An 8,387-nucleotide genomic window follows, 5' to 3' on the forward strand; every position below is an offset into this window, starting at 1 on the left:
GAGAGAGAGAGAGAGAGAGAGAGAGAGAGCGTCGTATCGCGGCGACGACGACGGCAGTGGGCTGAGCGTTACCAATTATGAGGAATCACGCCTGATCGATTTCAGGATGTGAAATCGCGCCGTGTGCTTTCGCTACATCTTGTTAAGGGTCTTGAATCGAGCAACAGGAGAAACACGAGGGACGGAGAGAGAGAGAGGGGCGACACAGAGACGAGTGGGATGGTTAACCTTTTAATCCGCTTAAGTTATATAGATAATTATCACTACTTAAGGTAAAACATTCAATTATTGGCATTTACCTTAGTCATTGACAATCTGGGAAAATCTGAGTTTTCTTGCGACTAACGACATCTCTTCATAGTTTTAGTTGTGAAGATCTTACTTGGAATCATACTCTCTTAAAGTGAATTAGTGAATAGTTACTGATATCAGTTATAAATATAGCACTGAGTATTTCAGTGTTATATTTATAACTGCAAATCAGTATATATTCACTGTTTTCAGTGATGTTTAATTGATTAATTTTAAGAGAGTAGAGCACAAGCAAAAAGCTTAACTGCAATGCTTATTACAAGAAAAATTAGGTTTCTCAAAGTATCAATAACTAAGGGAAATGACAATAATTGAATATTATCCTACATGGAGAAAATATTGTAGTAATAATTACATTAAAGTTATATTTTTTAACAACGTTTTTTGGACTGCTGGAATCGTAGTATAAATTATTATAGAAATAGAAAATATAATAATAAATTAAAGTAAAATATCGATGTTTCTTGGTTACAAAATTCTATAGTAATTTTTAGTGTAAAATTTTCTCTCCATGTATAATTGGGTAATTTAAATATTTTTATCTTTTTCTCAACTTGTATAAAACATTTTGTTACTTTTGTCTCTTTATTTTTTATTTCAAACGACAACGTGACTCTTGGATACGTTTACATCGGTATAAATATTCGGCAAATATATAAGAAACACGCAATTTTTGCCTCTCGTTTCGCTAACAGAAGATAATCGAAAAACGAAAGATACGCGAAAAATAATCTAACAAAAAGCTACACGATTCCCTACACTGGGTCTGTAGTTGTCGGCTCGGAAATCATCGGCAGAACAAGTATAGGTAGATCACAGGAGAAAGTCGGGAGAACAACTCTCTGAGAAGAGTCAGGAGAGACGAAAAGCAAGAGTTTTCGAATCGAGTAAATGAAGTCCTTTAAAGTTCGAGTCCTGTCAAGGAGTAAGAAATTCGTACCTCCTTTCTCGACTCTCGCCTCGAGAAATATGCTAGTTGTACGGCGGCAAAGTGCCGCGTGCAGACAAGTAGACGATGTAATTCCACATTTCGAGAAACTTGCACCACCGACGAAGAGCCGGCTCCCTGATTCCATCCGGAATACACGGGCGCGAGTTGTAATTTCTTGGCGATACTCGCGCGAGTAAGATTACCGTCTATAGATACGCGCGCAGCTTTCAATTTCGCGCACGCCATTAGACGCCGATTATGTTCTAATCGACTTAAAGGTACTTTTAACGTCAGTGACTCGCGCGAGATTGAAAATATATGACGATTAAACATCTCTTTAAACATATAATAGACACAAATAATCTCTTTAAATACATGATTATCTGAAATGAGACTTCTTGCTTTTGTCAATGCAAAAAACGGGAAAGAAAAGAGGAGAGAATCGCCAGTGCAAAATACAAATAACAAAAAACTGTTACATCGTGCTATTTTTTGCGATTTGTAATAAAAGCATTAACGCGTGAACTCTAGCTCTGGACGTTTTTATTGTTTTAATTTTTATGTACGAATATTAAAACTTTCCACAAAAAATATAAATGTATATATAGACTGTTAGACGCGGATACCACATAAAACTTTTGTTTAGATTACTGTAGTACTGCAATTCTAGATAAAATCTTAAACATCGTAACTTGTTTTCGTAAGACTCGTAAGAACTTATGAGTATATCTGCAATTCTATGCGGACCGTATGTCATATGATAACTAGTAAATATCTACGATTTTTTTTTTGTTTTTTTCGTAAGTTACGACTTTACGATTTTATGATTTACTCGTATATTTGCTTAAAATTGCCGCATAGATCAAACTAAATTTCTCTATCATTTTGCAAACAATCACGTGAAATTTTAAGTTACTAATTAAAGAAAATTAACTAATGATCGCACGGGATACAGTGCAGGGCGTGACGGTAAGTACGTTTTGCCACATTTCTTATAAAAATTGATTGATGATGGTAGATAATAAAGACTAGCAACGAGACAAACGAATGTATAGACCTCACACTCACCTGGAATCTCTAGCAGATATTGCTAAAAATTTGATACTGCTATAAATTCTGTGTATCATAGATAATTTTCTAGATACAAAAACAATTCTAAATTTTAACTACGACATTCAGAATTCCACCTAGATTAGCAAAACATTACTTCTAGTGCATCTGCCGTATCGCACGTAATCACACATTCGCCAGTCTTCTTTAATAACTCAAAACTTTACGTGAATGTTTGCAAGAATTTTATTCAGTTCAGTTGGACCTATTCTACATGTAGACAGGACACTTTGCATCAGACATCTTGTATATTGAAAATTTAAAGTATTTAAAGATTAAAACAGTAAAAATGTCCAGAGTTAGTCCAGTGTTATTAGTGTTCAATCATTGCTACTTTTACCTTGATTCATCGATTCGATATTGAATGAATACGAAACGTGAACAGCGCTGGTTTGTTGCGGAATTAGAAGACACGGGTCGACCGAGTTCTTATAATTGGAGGAAGCTTCGATCCCTCTGGGTGTGACGGTAGCTTGGCAACCGAGGAAGACGAAGTAGATGAAGAAGAATGACACGGCGCGACAGAGAGGAAAGAGAAAGAGAGAGGGAGAGAGAGGGAGAGAGAGAAAGGAGAGAATCTTCGATACTTTCTCCACTTCCGCCGATCTTCCCCTCCGCAATCACCCCTTCGTAATTAACCTCCATTATGGTTGTTTTCTGTTGCCCGTTCTCTCTCTCCCTCTCCCTCCCCCCTTCTCTCTCTCTCTCTCTCTTTCTCTCTCGATCGGCCAACGAGAGCGTGAGGAAGTCGCCGGTTTCCCAAGAGCACTACAGGGAAGTGCTATCGGTCACAGTTTATTATTGTTATAACAAAAAAACAGCGAGCGCATCGTTATTGCCACCTCGATCGTCCGCTACGATTCCCCCGTCTCTCTCGTCTCCACCGCGTTCTACGTCTCGGCAAGCTCGTGCGCTTCCTAATTATTGCTCCAGAACTTCCTCCAAAGATATACTCCCGCGCGCAGGGCCGAGACGTAGCGTCGCGTCGCGGATTTTCGCGAGGAGAATCAAAAGTGAGAGATAATTAGGATTATGACGAATAATTGGGAATCGCGCCTAGTCGCTCCAGCGAGCACCAAGTCCCGGCGTCGCGTTTGTCTCGCTTGAGGAAAACCGTCGGCGTTTTCAATAAGATTCTAATTATCGCAAACATCCCGGCGCTTCGCGCGTCGTCTCGCGCCGCGAGGCTGCGTGGAGCGGAGCGCGGCGTCGCGTCATGTCGCGTCGCATCGCCGTCAGGTTTGTATAACTTCCTTGACTCAACTCAGTCCTAAACTTGAGCTTTGCGGAACTATAGCCGAAGCACATCTCGCGAGACAATTTCGCAAGATGGCTAATTTCCATTCACGGCCGTTGCGAGCACGACAGTGTATTTATTTTCGCGAGGCGCGGTAACACCGCTCAATTTAAATCATCCGGCTTTTGTCCGGAAAGATAAACGCTCCCCGTGCGGTCCTCACACTTTGCGTGTCTCCAAATAAAACTTTCATAATCATCACCACATGAGTCAATCAATGATGGAAGACTTATAATTTTTTAAATTACATTTACGAAGAGAAAAATATACTCTACGATAAATTAAGCATTACATCTATATTATTGAGTAATATAAATTTTTTATTATATTGGTGCAGCAACAGACTCTCTCACTCAGAAAAACTTAGATTTTTATATTAAATTTCACATGATATATTGTCTTGACCAAATTTTCACAATTTCTTTCGTATTTTTATACAATAAGATAAAAAAAATATCTCAAAAATAAAAATTATTTACTGTGCTATTGTGCTATTATTATGTTATTATGTTAAATGTATATTATGAATGCTCTAATAACACATTTACTTACACTAATATACATATTTTTGCACTGGGTAAAAATCTTTTTTTCAAGTTGGAAAATATACATTTTCTTAAGGCCGTAGCTTTTCACAAAAACAATTATTTATTCCATTCAAATAAGAGAAAGAGAGAGAGAGAGAGAGAGAGAGAGAGAGAAAGAGAGAAAGAAAGAGGGAGAGAGAGAGAGAGAATTAAGATTTAAATATGTTATTTGTACCCATCGAATGAGTATTTCTGATTTTCAAAATTTTTTAAATGTATTTCATCATTCTTTACACAGAAAGAATTTTAGTAAACATTACTACAGAATTTTGTGACCGAAAAATAGATCGGTAGATATTCTATACTAATCGATTTTATCCTTACATTTCATACATGCTATTTATATTTTAGGAACTGAAATGTGCTATACAGAAACTTGTTATATTTCTAATAGAACTTATTAAGCTTTTTAGTAAAATGGATTAACTGTCTATTCCTGTGCACAAACAATAAAATAAAAAAAAATTTAGATGAAAAAAGACTAATATTCTCTCCGTGCACGCACGCAAAAAATGACTTAGTAATATCACCTAAACCGCGGTAGCTGATTCAAAATTAGTCAAAAGGCTAATCGTTTAGCTGTCACTGCTAAAAATTGGCTATGACAGTTAAAATGCATTCGCTATGAAATACAAATATATTAGGTGACATTAAAAATCCACATTATTTCAAGTAGCTAAGAAAATAGCAGTTATTCCTAAATTTCTTATCGTATGCATATATTAAAGAAGTTTGCCGCAAAGCTACAATCATTTGTTACAGTCATTTGTTTCTCGCTGTAGCACCTAAATTTAAACAGCGAATAAATTTAGCTTCGGTAGTATTGACATTAGCTGTCCCTATTTCAGTGACACATCTTATATGCCATAGCTATTTTTTAGCTCTGGAAACTAGTTTTCTTTTTTACGTATGTGACAATATAAGTGACCTATGAACCACTCTTCAAAGATGTAACCTTTATAACTCGACTTTATTAAAGTTACTCCCAAATTTACTTACACTTGTTTATCTGGCTCGTTATATCTAGCTGCAGTTATATTGTTAACGCTTTCACTAAACAATCGCATGGGACGTGTGACCGTACCAGCCGTTCGATAAAACGGGATTGACGATATATTTCAGGAACTGTCGTTAATTACTGCTAAAACGATTCCTAAGGACGTCAGTCTCTTAACAAACTGACGTTTCGAGGTACACGGTTCAGCGTCGACAGCAATTATCGCCGATAAGCGCGAGTCATATCGAGAAACTAACATCGGGAAATTATATCGAAACATCAGGGGCCAATTAGCAACGGTCGGATGCCGTCTACTTATCCACACTCGAGCACATATTCTCTAGTCGCAAACATTTCCGCGAACATTACGTATTATTGGTTAACTGCTGACGTTATTAATACGTTCGTATTTCTTTCGTTTATTTATACCGTGAATTATCGTCGCATTAGAGAGATGCCACTGTCTCAACATAAAAATACGCTGAACACGAGGTCGTGACTTTCGACCGAAGATTTCGAGGAGACTGACTTTCTGAGGAGTAAGATAAAGTAAGATAACGCAAAAAAAAAACATTGTGCGAATTAAAGCATCTAATAGACGTAAATGGCTATATATATTTATATATAAAGCCTAAACTGAAAAAAAAAATGTTTGGTATTTGTAACTATAATCATATAGAGAAATATTTACTATAAATTATATTGTCAAGGCAACCATTTTTTTAGTTAATTGCACTACAATTTTAGTTAATTGCACTATAATTTTAGTTAATTGCACTATAATTTTAGTGATAATAATCTTATATGCATGTTATTACTACTATCTTCGTGTTGTAATAATGAAAAGATATAGTTTAAGTCCAATTTGATCCCAATTATATTTTTTGTCTCAATACAAAGATAGTAGTAGTCATGTATATAAAATTATTATCAATAAAATTATAATATAAATGACTAAAAGATGGTTACCTTGATCATAATTTATAGAAATTATTTCTCTATATGGTTATAGTTATAAATACCAAACATTTTTCTCTCAGTGTGTATATATATATATATATATATATATATATATATATATATATATATATATATATATATATATATAGCTCTATATTTATATTTTGCGCATATTTTGCAATTGTTAAACCTCGAATTGCGATCTAGCTCCAGTAAAATAGTGTGAATAATTTTTTCTCCTACTGAAAGCCTAACTGATTGATGAGTTTATGTTCTCTTTTCCTGTCTATAGTATTTATTTTATCATGAAATATATACTACTGCTTCTTTTCGAGAAGCAGTAGTACTTACTTGAATCAATAAAAATTACTTATCCCTACCATAATCGTGTCATACATTATCGCAACTCAAGTAAATTTTCATGATTATCACGTGATGATATTTTTCAGAAATCATTGCTTGATCAACGAAATGACGGTGACGTAACACGTGACGACAGTAACAAAATGAGGAATCCAGATAGACTTTCATGATTATCACGACGCGAGACAATCAACGGTGAAAAGTTTACAAGCTTTTTAATTACATTTATGCAACAAACATACTGTATCGATTCATTATTATTTGATTAAATTTATGGAGCAAATATACTATATTAAATTAATCATTAAATTTACATCATGTAATAATCTATTTTTTATATTTATATTAATGTTACAATACACAGATTTATTAAAATTCACTTAGATTTTAACTTTTTCGCATTTTTTTCATATTTCTATTTCATCATTCTGTATGGTCAATGAGCGCCATATGAGTCACTAAGGAACGTGCGAGTTTTACACATCGACTAGCAATAAATAAATTGAATACTAGTAAAGTTCTTGTCGAATTAATGCATATCTGTGGATGCCTTTCTAGGTTTAAAGATCGAATCCCCTTCCCTTAAACTCGCGACGGGATTTAATTTAGGGAAAGCGCATCGGCGCCGCCGACTGCTCGAATTCGCGCAACAAGTAGACTCTCGCGGTGCATTTTTCCGCAGGGTGGGACTGCAGGCGGGTAGAGAGACGGTAGGTAGAGACGACTACGGAGATCTTTCGCGGTAAGGGAATAAAGAAAGGTTTCCCTTCAGACGGCCGGCACTTCCTATGACAGTCTGCAGCGGTATTTATACGTAAAGGGGTGGAAGAGAAGCGACGCGCGGCGCCATTACTATGCAAATAGATTCGGAGTGACACGACGAGAATAGGCTATACCACGGTGCACCTAACTGGCGCCCGTCAGGACACCATTTAATAGCGTAGTTTCGCCTGCACACGCCACTGTGCTCTCCACCACCACCACCACCATCACCACTACCACCTCCACCACCACCACCATCGTCCAGCATCAACACCAGCAACAGCAACAGCAGCAGCACCACCGACACTCCGTCGTCACCACCACCACCACCTACCATCACCACCATCAGCAACACCCCAATACGAGTAATGAAATTGTCCATGCGCGAACCAACGGGACGCGCGATACGACGCGACGCGACACGACGCGACGCAACCGGACTCCCGCGCGATCGAGCGAATATGTCGTTGCGTGCCTTTTGCGCGCCGAGCCAGATTCGCGAGGATTTGCTGGAATTTCAAGCATACAAATGAGTGCAGGTACACGCTTGTAAACTCACAATAGAAACGCGATATGAGCGTGCACGCAAGGTCGACGTAATGGCAAACGTAATGATAATTCGATACGATATTAAGCGCGCGCTGGAATACTCGTGTCTCAACGGTATCCGCTCATTCGTGATAAATACACGTCGGATTTGCCAATTTTTGTAAGCGAACGGCGGGCAATCGTTGGACTAATTAACACAAACGCGCTGACACAGAATGATGCGGAATTAATTTGAAAAAAAAAAAAATCGAGAAGATTGCCACATCGCTCCGCATTTTCCACCCATATTAAATATCTAATAAAAAAAAAAAAAAAAACGGAGAATTTTCTCTCCGTAGCGTATCAAAAGTTTGCTAATAATTTTGCACACTCATGCGTTTGATAAAAAAAAGGGCTGCAACTTATGGAGAGCAACACGGAATAATTTATTTAGCACTCTCTAAGGAACGTCGCGTCTGAACATCTCTCTGTCTCTCTCTCTCTCTCTCTCTCTCTCTCTCTCTCTCTCTCTCTCTCTCT

Source organism: Odontomachus brunneus, unplaced genomic scaffold (genome assembly GCF_010583005.1).
Source record: "Odontomachus brunneus isolate Ranch 3 - 2012 unplaced genomic scaffold, Obru_v1 Obru_scaffold_124, whole genome shotgun sequence".
NCBI lineage: Eukaryota > Metazoa > Arthropoda > Insecta > Hymenoptera > Formicidae > Odontomachus > Odontomachus brunneus.